This window comes from Copadichromis virginalis, linkage group LG18 (assembly GCF_057382275.1).
Source record: "Copadichromis virginalis isolate Kocher_CV1m ecotype Utaka linkage group LG18, C_Virginalis_male_GT1.1, whole genome shotgun sequence".
NCBI lineage: Eukaryota > Metazoa > Chordata > Actinopteri > Cichliformes > Cichlidae > Copadichromis > Copadichromis virginalis.
In genome coordinates, this window is record NC_140635.1 from 28,466,475 (window position 1) to 28,481,080 (window position 14,606).

Sequence of the window (14,606 nt, forward strand, 5' to 3'; positions counted from 1 at the left end):
GGCGATGGTGATGTGCTTCAGCTGGAGTCGCTTTATGTCTTTTTGTCCGTTCTGTGCTACACACGAATGACACCCGCTACCTGCAGTGAAGGAAGGAATCTCAATCTTTAGGTCTTAAAAGTTCCGATTTGTCCTACGAAATGAGATGCCTGTTCTGGCGGAGTGATTGTTGGTGCAAACTCGCTCTCAAATATCATTCAATATAATGCCTGTCTCAGAATATATGTTTGTAACAAGTCATATGAACATAATCACGTGTACTTTAGAATAATAGGGGCATTCAACTTTTATTTTGAAAGGGAACATTTTCAAGGTTTTTAGGCAGAATATGACTCAATCATATCGACAGTATTCATAAAGCATGGAAGTATCTAAACGTCATTACAGTGAATGATTCGCCACTACATCCCTTTCTTGATTGTATTTATTCCATCATGAGGTCATTTTGTTTTGTGAGGACTTTTTCTACCTGATGTATTTCTAGCTCTGCATTCAGCTTCTTTTTATGTGTGAGACTGCTAAGGAAGGATTCGATAGCAGTTTTATGTAAATGATTTATTTATACTTACTTTTTTCATAGAGTAATCATGAGACAACCACCGATGTGCAAAACTTTGTAATGTTTACCACTTAACGTCTCTAGCATTTCAGGGCATCACAGGTCAAGGCGCCTTTCTTTGATGTGCGTTTTCTTATGATCATTTGTGGAAATGAAAAGAAAAACAAAAAAACATCTGAAACTTTAATGTTCATTGGAGCAGAATGCGATATTTGTCTTCTCCTCTCAGTTTGTACATAGGATGTGTTCATTGAAATTTATGTACAGCCTTTTTTGTAATAAACAGCTCGATGAAACAAATGACAGCACTGTGAGTTTTGTGCCAATGAGCTGTCTCAAAAGATGGAAACAATCTGCAGCATACTGTAAACATGCTGTCTACTGTATGTTTGTGCCCCCAAATAAAAACCACAAATAAATATAGATTTGTGAATAAATAACTTTCAAAACATGCGCTTATATCTTACCACTGCTATGTGTTTATGTGTAACTGCAGCCTTATTTTAGGAGAAACTGGCTAAATCGAGGCTATCTGAGATTAATTCACGATGTACACAAAGTCTCAAAAGGATGTACGTTCTGGAGGGGGAGGAGGGATGAAGTCGGGTGGTGGCTCATATTCGTAGTCTTCAGTATGGTTTGCGGTTTTGGGTGCTGATAGACCCGCCTCAGGGGTGTGACCACTGGATTTTTCTGTAAAGACACATAAGAATGAAATTAAGAAGTCTTGAGTTTCAGATTCAAATATTCAGGACTTTATGCCGAAAATAACATAATACAAAGATGATACAAAGAAACTGTTCAAAAAATGAATAAAAAAGGTAACACACACATCGAGTCTTGATGAATGAAATATTCAGGGTGAAAATCTTTGCTGATTTAGATTGTTCAATTCATCGAGCACAAACTAAAAAAAACACAAACACATAAAAAAACAAAGTTCAAAACTGAAATCACAGTCTGATCCAACTGGTGCCCCTGTGTAGCTGCATCCAGTCCCAACAGCCTCTGGGCTTCTGGTCAGAAATCGGATCGTGTCCTGCTGGATCTCTTCACAGACATGGATCAGGATATCACTGAGCTCCTAGACAAGTCGCTGTTTGGCAGTGTTGGATTCACCAAAGTTGGATTCAACTCTGGTGAAGGTGAGGGCCAGTCAATGGGCAATCAGCGCCTTCGACGTCCAGGCACTGCTTACACACTTGGGCTGCATGAGGCTGGCTACTGCCCAGAAACAGGAGAAACCCAGTCCTCACAGCATGAACATAATGTCTAATGATAGGCTGGACAAATTCATCCCAGTTCACAACAGTCAGGGTGGTATTCGTCATTCAACATGACACTGCCAAACTGGCACACTGAATAATGTTGAAGGCAGCATAAAATCTGACTATTTGATGCCTGTGACATGAGCCTGCTTTCATTTGTAAAGACGACAGAGTGCCAGTGGTGGACCTGCCAGTTCTGGTGTTTTCTGGCAGTCAAGCTGCACAGTCCTGGGCTGTGAGTACAGGTCCTACTAAATGATGTGGGGTCCTAATGACACCATCACAAAGTGGGATTCTAACAGCTTGGTCAGAAACACAAACGGTAGGCTGTTGGACGTCATTTTATGTTCCTCTATGCACAGAGGAGCAGATACTGGTCGTGCTGGCCTTCTTTGGCCCTGTCCAACTCTTTTTATGTAATAGGCTGTCTCCTAGTATCTCGCCAACACTCTTGAGACCGTACTGACAGACATAACAAACCTAGTGATGCCAAACATGGATGTGCCATCCTGGAGGAGCTGTTCCACCAGTGCAACATGAATGGGCTGCAAACACCAACTCGCTGCATCAGTAGTGACAAGAATATTTCCAAAAAAGGAAACTTAGAGATAAATCAGTCGGGAGGGATACGAAGAGATTAATGATCTGTGGCCACACAAGAGTAAAGTAAAGCAAAAGTAACTATGGGAATGGGTTCATAACTGTACAATGAGAAATAGTTTAAGCTAAACAATTTTAATTTAAAATTTCATCACTCAACGTAAAATAAGCAAATATTTGGGGCTTTGGGCAGCACGGTGGCACTGTGGTTAGCACTGTTGCCTCACAGCAAGAAGGTTCTGAGTTCAATAGGGTGGGGCAAAGTCTCACCGTGGTTTCATTCTTAACCTGATGTGATAGTAATGACCCAAGCCATTTTACACACCATGGCTCATGTGATGATGTACATGATTATTAGAAGGTTAGCGACTACCACCAAAGAGGACGACCCCCACTAGGGTTTAAACGCCTATCCATGTTTTGTTTTTAAAATTGCAGAAGGATGTGAGGATGAATGTCTTCACAAGCTTAACGATTTCCAGTTGCCTTATTTTAGCACACAAAGAACCGTTTTCACTCATAGTGCACAGATTGTTATAATACTTCTGGAAATTTGCATGTCAATATATCTGCATGCAATTCTAAGGGCAAGTAACATTAAGGAGGATCAGCATGTTCATTATTCTAACATAGTTATATCTTAGTACAGACACTGAAACTTACCTTTATATGCAGCAGACTGAAGGGTTTTCGTAGGAGAAGCTCTCTTCATCGCTGCCTGGTAGTTTTTATACAGGGCAGTTCCATACTGAACACACACAGAGGACACAGTGACATATATATACATATATCTTCTATATGTATAAAAGAGGGCTGTGTTTGCACTGTCCATTCATTCACGCCGTGGCAGACATTTCTGGAGTCACATATTTACATGACACACCAAAAAGTAGTTTCTAAAAGGTGTAGACTCCATCCATCAACCTGAACGAGTGGACCGTTTGAACACGGTTTTTAATTTCACTGTGTATGGCAAAGCGAGCTGTGCTACAGTTGGGCTGAATCTGACCTTGGCTATTCTGATGGAGTTGACCCAAAGCACCAGTGTTTTTTCATCATCACAGCAAAGTAACTTGATGTAGGGAGAGTCTTTCTGGATGCATGGGTGCTGGGAAAAGAGTGACAACAAAGAAAGCTTTTATGCCAAAGAGGACGGCCAGTCATTTAGTATCACAGTCCACTTCATTGATGGGGAGAAAAGAGAAAGAAATGGTCAACAGGTGTGCTTTCTGGTATCAGAAGGCTCTAAAACGCTGCATCCTACGTTACCCATAAGTCTAATTCTTTTAGCAACCTGGGAAAAGCCAACATCTTTCCAAACCTGCACATTTAAGCTCACAGTTACAAATCCTGTGACATCACGCTGACATCATTTACTCAAGATGTCTTTCAGCGACACACAGAAAATGTCCCACTGTTTTCCAAAGGTAGGGAAGTGGGTCTCATTTATATTAAATTAAATGCTAGATTTTGGTGCTTCTGTAAAAATATATATTTGTAATCCACAAAAGCATCCAGCAGAGGGCAGGCCATGCCAAACTGTAACTACAGAGTGGGCCGTGAATAAGCACTGAAGGGTTAAATCATTGCTCTGCCACTGTCATTGTGGAAATCTTACGCGTGACTAACACTACATCTACAGAGTGCACGTGATTGTCTGGTCAAATTCTTACAGCTAAGAAGAATCTGTTTAACACACTGAGAAACGACCCCAAAAACAGGAAACTAGGTTGCACCCACTGGTCAGTATGGGCGAAACCAAATGAGGTTTTGTTTTTCTAGTACCACTTCCTCACTTAACTGCATCATCTGAAAAAAGCCATCTTGATCTGTTGTGCTGGAGTGCAGCTGTATGCTGAGTGCATCCGGTATCATTTAACTGCGGTCACTTCGGTTGGTGTGATATTTGAAACACATGTTAATGGAGAACAATATGAGTCAGTATGAGTCTTAAGCTACAGCTGAGTAGCCCTCAGATATAAACTTACATGGCCTTCAAATAGTACTACCTCAGGTCTGCACTTTGCACCACTCCATGTTTAGGCCTGCCCCTGAACTGAATTAAAATAAGTGATAAAAACCAAACCACAATCTTCTTGTTGCACTCTGCACTTCTGGTCACTGGTCTGTTTTATTCTTGTATGTTCAGGAAGCCTTCAGAGTGCTTAAAACAGATCAGACTACTTGAACTAATGAGAATGGATGCATCTCAGACTTAAAAATGGTAACTCAGGTAATTTTTCTTATAAGTATGCAAGTGTCCTTACACTGTGACTTTACAAAGAAGGGTCCCGAGTAAACAGCTGATCTTGTTTACAGCGGTTTTGTTGTTGTGTGATTGCAACATCAGCCTATGATCAGAAAGAAGCGTGAAGAAATAGGAAAGTTGCATAAAGGGCTTCTTGATGCCATCGCCACTTTAAGATTCAAGCTGCTGAGCTGACCTTTAGCATGAAGCAGAAGTTGGTGGGAGCTCTGTACTTCTGTTTGTAGTTCTTGGTCATATAGATGTTGATTTTTTCAAAATGGACAAAGCAGGTGAGATCAGTGGACGACTGGAATATAGAAAACAACAGGATATTATGACTCTATGGCAGACAGATACATAGAACAAAAGCTCAGACATTGGCTTCCTTATAAAATAACAAAATGTTTGTGATTTTGTCTCATTGTTTAGCAGCGCTTGTGGTAGGTATTAAAATCAAGGCAGATGGCCTCTGATGCAAATCCACGAGTTCACACTCACGCTCAGTACCATGGAAATTATACTGTTAATCTCTGTTAATCTCCCTTTAATTTCAATGTTCAACACATCATGTTCACACATGTCAAAAGATGTTGATCTTCAGCTGAAACTTCAAAGTCTCACTTCTTGGAACTGTAGATGACCAACGGATGACGGCGCCGTACTTTACTTCTTCTTTTTGCTCTTATTCTCATGTAGACACATAAGACACAAATGTCTGCTCCATCCATGTCTCCTTAAATGATTCCTTATATGTCTGTGATTTGCACATCTGCCTCGCACAGTGTTGCGAATTCTTTCACTCGGACGATTTTTGGTGTCAAGCCTGGACGGGCGGTGTTTGTCTTCTCCGTTTTAGTGACAAAGACGACATGTTTCCCTTTAGCGTCGGCGAGGCAGCAATTCAAATTGTCCATCTTCATTTCTCCAGCTCTTCCTCGTGTCTTTCCAGCTCTGTGATGCTTGACCGCTCAGATGGATGCCATTATGCACTTCACACGCAGGCAAAATATTCTTGGATTGTTGTTTATTGGCTGCTCTCATACTTGCTTTAACAATTCGATTTAGTTCAAGTTTAGTTATATAGCACAAAATCTCAACTACAGTTGCCTCAAGGTGCTTTCTATTGCAAGGTAAAGACCCCACAGTAATACAGGGAAAAATGAGCAAGCACTTGGTGACAGTGGGAAGGAAAAACTCAGTTTTGACCAACATGTTCAGCTTTACACATTTACGATCAGCAGTCCTTCTGTAAAGCTGAATAAATGGGAAGTGAACTGCCTGGCACTAAATCAGGTGAAAAACATTTTACTAAAGCTGTAAATTAGCAAGATTCTGATGATGTTTGTTAGTCAACTCAATTGCTGTATGTGTGTAGAAGTGATCTAAATAAGACTTTGCTACATTGTACATGACATGCAGTAGCAGTGAACTGAAATATGCACCTGACCTGTTGCTAAAAAAAAAGAAAAGAAAGCAGGGCTGCGTCATCACTAAGATGGTTTTGTTTTTAGTAAATTCACATGAGACAAAATCAGACGATAGGCGTGCACTACAGCGACTCTTATTTCCAGTTAGAAAGACACTCCTTTATCTGCCTGCTTTACCGCTGCTTTTCTGTTCTTTACCTCACAACCGCTTTCCCACGCGGTCGATCTCAATACTGACATCATTACTCTAGTCCAATCACCTTCTTGCCCGCCTTCTTTGAGCCAATAAGCCCCCAAGGATCTCTCCTCATTGAACTGGCTTTTACATTTTAGTAATAAACAGTAAAACGTCTATGACTAAGGGTCTTGTGCTTACAACATGATGTGCCTAAAAAGCTGCATTCTGTCTGAAGGCCACCAGATGGCGACAGACGTGTTTGCAAAAAGTCTGCGGAAACAGCTTCCTGACTTGACCTCTGTAAACACTCCTGCTGAGTTCATGGTTCATCATTTTGGGTCATGCTGAATAAAAAATTAAGTCTATTTTGTAAATCTTGATCATATTATATTTCATAATGAAGGACTAACTGGAATGAAACAACTTGCAAACTGTTGTTGTTAGCAAGCAATGGTGGCGTGGTGGTTGCCTCACAGCAACAGTGCTGGGTTCAAATCCAACATCTGTGTGGATGTGTGTCTTTGAGCTGTGGGGTTAGGTTAACTGGTGCCTGTCTCTCTGTGCTGGCCCCCCTGTCACAGACTGGCCTATCCTGTCGCAGGATACCGATGGTAGCTGGGGATAGGCTACAGCTCTGGTGACAGTGAATTGGAAGATATATACACAACATACATACAACAAAAAGTTATATGTGCTGGAATTCAGTGCAGCTATCACAGTATCTACATGTAGCTTAAATGTTTACAGCAGTTCAGGTTTGAGACAGGCCTCATTGAGATCAGCTTCATCTAAAGCCGAGCAGCAGAAAACAGCTAGCCTGGTGTAAGCTGTAGAAATGACTTTGCTCACTCAGGTTGCTAAACCTGTTTTCTTTTAAGCAACAATACAAATAGAAACTTTGATTTGTTATACCTTTGTTTTTCCTTTGGGCACAAAGTAGATGCCCGAAGCCCTGAGCACAAAGTAGCGCGGTTTCCAAACCTTCTTCCCATCTTCTTTGAGGTAAAGTGTGCCCTCTAGGTCGGGAACGATCAAAGTCGAACCCCCGAAATTCTCCTGCAGCGTCAGAGGAATGGCATGAAATGCAAAACTGAAACGTGGCGCCATCAATGAGATGCAAAAATGTGGCACTGCGACTGACCTTGACAAGGAGATCTTTAGCCTGCTGGTTAATCGCATTCAATGCTGCCTTATCCTTTTTCCACATGTAAAATATCTTCACGAGATGAGAAAAGCACAGTTTACTGACTGAGCATTATAACATATAATCACACTTCACCAAGAAGCAGGTGCTCTGTTACCATATTGCTCACCTGAGGGTCTGTGAACATCACATACTTTTGTGGTCTTGGCAAAAAGTAGACTTTGTTTTCACTGTACCGAGTCCAAGCAGACAGTGGTTCCACCAAATGTTCATGATCCTCAAAGGTTCTTTCTGAAATAATGGACAAAAAAGCAAATTAAGGGAGGACACTCCACAAAAAAACTTTGGAAAGTGGGAAATGTGTGCTCAATTCAAGTGAATTCAGTTTTATTTCTATAGCACCAAATTAGAGACTCTAGAATAATACAGACAAAACCTCAACAATTACACAATACCCCTGTGAGTAAGCACTTGGCGACAGTGGGAAGGAAAAACTCCCTTTTAACAGGAACGAACCTCCAGCAGAACCAGGCTTAGCAGCCACCTGCTGCAACCAGTTGGGAGTGAGGGGAGGAAGACTCCTCTGTTATTTTGACTACCTGTTATCATGTTTACGTGTGTGTGTCTTTATCTCACCAATCAGCAATTCGGGGTTGGTCTCACACAGACTCCAGGCAGTGCTGCAGTCACAGTGGGTCTTCTCAAACAGTTTGTCCAAGACCTCTCGCACCGATTGCCTCTCGTCCACCATCAGCGTCTTGGAGCTGCCGTCACTCATGAGCACCTTCACAATCAACTGAGAGAGGCACAGTTACTTTAACTCAAGATTAAATGCAAGCTTCGATGAGACACACACACACGCACACACACACACAAAAGAAAATCTGCTGATCTTACCTCCCTCATTTTGGCTTCTTTCAGCTTCTCTAGAGCTAGTTTTATTTTCTCTGCTTTTGTTTGGGGTTCTCTCTGGAAACATAGAAGAACGTAATCTCTTTTGACGCCCCATGTCCAGGAAATTCTGACTTTATATTTTCTGTCAGTGCAAAACTTTGGTTTACCATTTGCATGTTCCTGCAGGATACATCTGTGCCTGGTGGAGGAGGAAGGGCAGTGGCTGGCTCATGTTTCTGAGTTGTTGCGGGTGGTGCAGTTTGATCGTTTGTACCGCCAATGTTTGGTTCAGAAGTAAGGGGTTCCTGCGCGGCTGACTTTGATTCCAGGTCAGCCATTAGAGCATCCAGATCATTGTCTTCCAGTTCATTAAGCGACTCTGTAAGGAGATGTGTGGGTTTAACTATGACCTCAAGAGGGTGAGTTGGAGAATCATGGACGTAAAGCTGATTAGTTCAAAACTTGAACTGGCAAGGTACATCTATTGAGAAAAAATGAACGAGCAGCATATTCCAGTGGGAATACCAGGGAATCCTGGGAAACTAGGAGCGTACAGTGTCCTGTATCCCCCTTCCACTAAAACACAGTTTGCTTTTGGTTGTTTCAAATTGCTGATATGCCTTTTTTGCACCTCGGCCATAAAAAGCTCATCAGGTACTACAGATGAATCGGTTAAAATTCTCCACAACGTCAAGTCTCAGTCACCTTGCCCCTTGGTCAAAATGGGACCCCGCCATCGGTCAAGTTTTCCGAAAAGCTTGGTTAATGTGATAACTCAAGAAGGAAGTCACCTTGGATTTTCAAATTAATGCCATAGCATCTACTCGGAGGCTGAGGGGGAACGCTTTTCTTCTGTGAAACAGTTTCATCTGCATGACTACTCACCATTCAGGTCGTTGAAGCCAATGGAAAAGGTTTTTCTGTCTGGGCCGCAGAATCTGCTTCTGGTGAGTCACCTTCAGTCTTCAGACTCTGCAGGGACATCATCAGAGCCCCCCCGCCATCCCCACAGCCATGAATTACAGTTGCATGTCGTGAAAAACACATGTATGATCACATAGGTCGTGTTCTTGGAGGGAAGCAACAGTTCATAGTTTGAGGTGGCGCTTTAAATCGAAACCCTGTGTCCTCAAAATACTCTGAACTGCTGTCTCTTGGTAACTTGTTTCCCTGTACTTCATCACGCTCTGTCTCCGAGCTAAATCGGTAACACGAAACACATTGCGCTCAGTGTTTGCAGGGGACAATAAATCACAAGTGTGTTTGTTAAGAAAGAACGATTCATCACAACATTACATATAATCAGTGATTTATAATTGGGCCTTCCGAACTAAGGAAATGGCTCTGATATTTCAGTGTCCCCACCATTAAAAAACTTGCTATCAAGAAACAGACTCAAACTGTATGATTTTAATTGTTAACATGCTCTGTCTCTGCAGGCTCACTCATAAACAACCTGGGCAGAAAACCTGGAAACAAAATGATGCCTCCGAGCGGGCTGTTCCACCCTGCTGACTGTGCCTAATAACACATTTGGTCATACTGGAGCTGCTCCGTAAATGACACCTCCAAGCCTCTTTAGACCAGACCTTTTTATACTTTCCTTTAAAAAAGATTTTCTACCTCCGAGGCAGTAAAGCATAGAGAACCAACCCAATCAAGGCAATAAGTGGAATCATTTAAATCCTTTTGTTTCTAAGAGTCTCTGGGGGTCGACGCTTAACTCTAAATGCTTCTCTCGCGAATTCTCCTAATAGTCTTTGAAATGGTGTTTATCACTGTGATGGCTTTCCAAAGAGGATGCAAGTCAGAGTGACAAATGGAGCCTTTCTGGTAAGCATGATGTAATACTGAACATAGATTGATTCCATTCTCAGGGCCGTGCTCGTTTGCAGCTTACATGCAGGGGTTGGAAATTGACACTAACGCCAAGTCTCAGACCCAGGCTTCAATCAGTTATGAGTGTATAATGTGTTTCTTGGCGAGTTGCAGTTTTATGATGAGCAGCTTATGTGTGCTTAAGGAAATCTGCAGCCATTGCCCACAGTCCAATCCACAGATGATGACCTCACATGTCAGCATTACAGTCGTCTTGCAAAAACAAAAAGGCTGTAATCAGACAATGCCCAGATTATGACTAAAACACTGAGTGGATTATTCACTTTCATTAACCTGTTCCTGCCTCAAAAGAATGGCATCTTGCACAGTGTCAACATGAAGCACTATTCACACATTTTCCAATCTTTTACAGGGATTACCATGTACCTTAAATGTTCATCAGTTACAGCATCACAATCAAATCAAATCGAAAACAAAAAAAAAGAAAAGAAAACTCACCTGAGAGAGATGATCCATCTCTCCGAGCAGGTGAGTGAACATGGCGTCTATGTCGTCCATCTGCAAACGGTAGAACGAGGAATTCAGATTTTTTAGGAGCAGTAGGGGGACAGAATAATGCAAGATGCAGAAAATAAAGTAGATAATGGTGAACCGCCCTGTAGGAGGCACTAGGAAGTGAAAACTTTGGGCGATTTCAGTTCGTTTTGCGATCAGTTTCGTGTTTGTTTTGTAAACAAAATGCAAAGTGCAGCATCTATTTAGACAGAGCACTCAAGAGCAATGATCCGCTGTGTCATCTCGGTGACTTTACAAAGAGCCGAAGCAGCTGTTTCTGTGCTGCTCTGTCTGCAAAGTCGCTTCAATTCCTTGGACAGCAAACGTGGAGCTTGTGACCTTCCATTTTCTAAGTGTTCTCTTTAGTATGAGTGCACAGCATAGATACATTTCTTAAATAAGCTAAATAGTTTTCACCTCCTGTAGATGCATCTGTGTAACTCTTTGTACAGTCTGTGATTGAAAAGCGATAGCTAAAACTCAAATGCTTTGTTTTCTTCGCACTAAATTGATCAGCCCTGCAAAAAGGCTTCATTGAGATCAAAGGTTTTCACCAGACCAAATTTTCTGTGGAATTCAGTGTCTGGGTTTTTCCATATGGGGGCGGCATCTTGCCAGCTTTAGGTCTTGTATGTGGATCGGCTTGAAAAGCAAACTGAAGAATGAGCCCTCTGCTTCTTGCCAACTCTGCAAGACTGTTGCAATATGTGGTTATCAATACCAGTAGATGCACTTATTTTGAAAGGAGCCCAGCAGCTTACCCTGACTCTGAAAGCTGCACGTACAGCAAATATAGAGGTGGGGATGGTGGTAAGATTTAAAATAGTCGTTTTATTTGAAGCGACTTGCCTCTTTTGTATGTGCTATTTTATGAGCTCAGCAGGTCATAAGCATGATACCATTTCCTGATCCTCACACACATCATGTTTTTCTGCACTTTTACTATGACACATAAGCACGTAACACTGCAGTCATACAATGGCTCTGCAAGTTTGCATCTATTATTAGCTTTTCTTATCTTTTTTGCTCTAATTTCAAAATGTGTGAGGTGGAAACTGTTTCCATTCTTTTTTTGTACATCGTTAGATTTTGCTCTTGTTTGTGCAACTGACTGTCTTTAACATTAGAAATGCAATCTGATCTACCCATCTTAACATGCTAACGTATAGTTTTGCACCCTGTCCTGTTCTGTGGATTTTATCTTTTGGGTTTTTTTCTCTTTCATCTAAGAACCCTACACTGGTTATAAAAGATGAACACCTGGGCTATTCAGAAACAGCATCTTTAAGTTAAGGGCTCGTGGGCAAACTTTACTATTTAGATTATTAGTATTAATTTGTCATTTCTAGTAATTTGAGGATTTCAAGTTCTGTATTTTTTCTCATTTTAGCTGTGATTTGACTCAATGAGTCACTATTAATCCTGTTAGCTGTATAAAGTTTTTTACGTTTACATAAAAAAAAAAAAGGTAATCTGCTTGCTCTGGCTGAAAAAATTTGCATGGACCAAAGAGGTGTTGTTACAAACTGTAAAAATGAAAACTGTTATCTAAAGGACGCTAAAGTGCCCCATAGATCTAAAGAGTGCTGTCATTTTAAGTGAAACATTTCTTCACGTTTGTAATTAAAAGCAAGACTTTGTCCCTACTTTTCCCAATACTGGCTCTAGGTTCTATGTTTTGTATATATATACTTTGAAGTATTAAGCTTGAAGAATGAAGTACCTTCAGGGCTATTTCAAATCTAAATCACTTTCATCCAGCCTAAAAGACCTATTTCAACAATGAGATGCAAATGTATTCCCTGTATTCGCAATTCAGTTCACTTCAGTTTTATTTATATAGCACCAGATTACAACAAGAGTCGCCTTAAGGCATTTTAGATTGTAAGTTAAAAACGCTACAAAAATACACAGAAAACGGCAACAATCAGACCTCCTATGAGCAAGCGCTTGGCAAAAGTGGGAAGGAAAAACTCCCTTTTAACAGGAAGAAACCTCCAGCAGAACCAGGCTCAGGGAGGGGCGGGGCCATCTGCCTCGACTGGTTGGGGGTGAGGGGAGGGAGACAGGACAAAAGACACACCAGTGGAAGACTGCCAGAGATTAATAATAAGTAATGATTACATGCAAAGTGTTATATAAAGACACAAGGTGAGTGAATTGCATCATGGGAAGCCCCCAGCAGCATAGGTCTGATGCAGGGTAACTAAGGGAGGACGTTTTAAGCCTAATTGCGATTATGGACATTGAATAATAAAGTCGAGGTCAGTAATATAAATAAACGATGACCACAGCAGACATCGGTTGGGCTGTTTAGCTTGGCCCTAATATATTGCAAACATTAAAGTTGCAGCTTAAAGTATAGAACATGCAGATTCTGTCCTGTGTGCACTGGGTCATACATGTTGTTTGAAACATGTATAAACTGTCTCTGCATAACTTGCGCATTCTCATGCGACAGATGCGCGTCCACTGTGCCATCTCTGTTGCTCAGTCTCATTCTGTGTTTACGCCGAGCAGTAAACAGACCATTAAAGTGAAACGGGGTAAAAGGGGAAGAGTGGAGCGAGATGTAGCTCACTAGGTATTGCTTCCACATGAAAGTGAAATTTTTGGATCGCTACAGAACTTTACCTCTGGACTTCTGCGTCACACATGTGAAACTCATTCCAATCCTCCGTCTCCTTTGTCTCGTGTAACCTTTTCGTTTGATTTTTCCCGATTAATTTCAACAAATGTGCATTTGCAGACTGCGCTCATGAAAGCAAGCATCGCAAACACCACATTTGTTTATGAATTCCATGCTCTCATCAGGCATGTCAGAGTGTTGCCTCTGCCTCCCGATGTGGTCTCACACATCAACAAAAACGAGGCAACGCCAAGAGACACGCAGGCGGCCGTGCCAAAGCCTGAGCACAAAAGGCGATTTATTGAGATGTACGTGCATGAAAGGAATCACATTGCATTTCCTGCTAACAGTAAACCAACATGTTTTCTCTCTTCTTGCGGTCGAGAGCTTCTTGCTGTTTTCTAATTAGTTGCACAACCGTCCACTGGCTGCTGTGAGAGGGCATGTGTTTGTCTTAAGCAAAGCTGATGTGGCCATTCAAGTATTTAACTCTTAAAAGAACCAACAGAAGGCAGAAATGTGTGTATGCACAGTAAGCCAAAAGCTTTACATACTTCAAATGATTCGATTCTTATCCATCGCTCACCATGAAAGTGTGATCACTCTTAACGTCAGGCTGCAGTGTGACAACCAGCCCCAAAATACAGCGAGAGCCAGAGCAACAAGAGCATCACTGAGCTGATCTGGACTTACAGCTACATGAAACAACCAAAACTCGCAAAAGCAAGACTGCAGCTCTTAAATGCTGATTTAATCATGCTCATTTTATTTAAGGCTATCCTGCAGCACAGCACTGAACTGTTAACACAGTAGTTCTGAATTTAGTAGTAGCATATTTTTTATTGTATTGATTTACTATGAAGTTCCAACCAACTTAAATACAAACTCTATCTTTCATTAACACATTTTTAGCATTCTTACCTTTTCTCTGTCTTTGACACATGGAAGCATCACAGAGTGAGTGTCATTGCTGCAACCCTGACAGGTCAGTCTATATGTGAGCGCTTGCACATGTGACTTTGTCTGCACTGCCTGATATGCTACAGATATTCGCTCAGCTTCCTCTGAAATCAGGAAGTAGATCTAAGTTTTTCTGGTAAAGCAGATAAGGCTTAAGTAGTGCTCTGAGCTCTACTTCTGGCCTGGCAGGGCCACACAGTTGTTTTCACTACTTTATTCTGGTAAGAGCTATCAGTAGTTCCTTAATGTGGGAATGTGCTACTGATATATACCCTTTTATTGTAGTACTTAGTCAATACAAATTT

General features: G+C 41.5%; 1 pseudogene across 1 annotated transcript; it reads right to left on the minus strand.

The window, feature by feature from the left end:
* Positions 1-475: 475 nt before the first annotated feature.
* LOC146688178 (amyloid beta A4 precursor protein-binding family B member 1-interacting protein-like) lies at positions 476-14,340 on the minus strand (annotated as a pseudogene). The gene is made up of 13 exons (XR_014916299.1): positions 14,263-14,340; positions 10,656-10,715; positions 9,204-9,290; positions 8,486-8,697; positions 8,322-8,393; positions 8,061-8,220; positions 7,594-7,715; positions 7,422-7,496; positions 7,193-7,336; positions 4,872-4,982; positions 3,437-3,535; positions 3,091-3,175; positions 476-1,252 (listed from the first exon to the last, which is right to left on the minus strand). The product of XR_014916299.1 is annotated as an amyloid beta A4 precursor protein-binding family B member 1-interacting protein-like (transcript).
* Between the last annotated feature and the right edge of the window lie 266 nt (positions 14,341-14,606).